The sequence below is a fragment of the Ictalurus furcatus genome, chromosome 3 (genome assembly GCF_023375685.1).
Source record: "Ictalurus furcatus strain D&B chromosome 3, Billie_1.0, whole genome shotgun sequence".
Classification (NCBI taxonomy): domain Eukaryota; kingdom Metazoa; phylum Chordata; class Actinopteri; order Siluriformes; family Ictaluridae; genus Ictalurus; species Ictalurus furcatus.
In genome coordinates this window covers 22368070-22368680 of record NC_071257.1, presented here as the reverse complement: position 1 = coordinate 22368680, position 611 = coordinate 22368070, and positions in this window count along the sequence as shown.

Genomic DNA, 611 nt, shown 5'->3' with positions numbered 1-611 from the left:
AGTCTTCATTGAAATGAAAGTCTTCATTGACATGAAAGTCTTCATCACTGAAACGTGAGCCTGGAGTTTTCAAACCAAAACCAAAAGTTTCAGTTTTCAAGGGTCGAAAACACCAGAGTAGTGTAGATGACAGGTGTAACCGTAGCTAAAGTTATGCGTTTTAAAATGAAAATGCACTAATGTAAACAGGATCTAACTAATCAGTGCAGGAAAAAAGAAATCTCAAAACAAGCAAACAATACTAAAAAGATGATAAAACTTAATAGCTTTCAGCAATTACCTGGCTGAACAGAGTGCTTATGCACATTCATAATGGCTAGTTGGTTGACTATGTCTAAATCAGCCTATGACTCTACTAAATAGAATGCCAAAATAGTACAACACTATAGATATTGATACTGGTGGAAGTATACTATTTTACAATATTATTAAGTTGTGTGTGATTTGGGACAAAGGTTTTTCCATGATCTTTTGCACGATGATGAATACAGACTACTGCCACCATGGACACACATGTAGGTCATTAGCTATAACCTTTGCATTTTTTCCCCCAACTCCAACGTTTTACAGAAGAACTGAAGCAACAGGAGGCAATCATCAGTCTGCCTTAG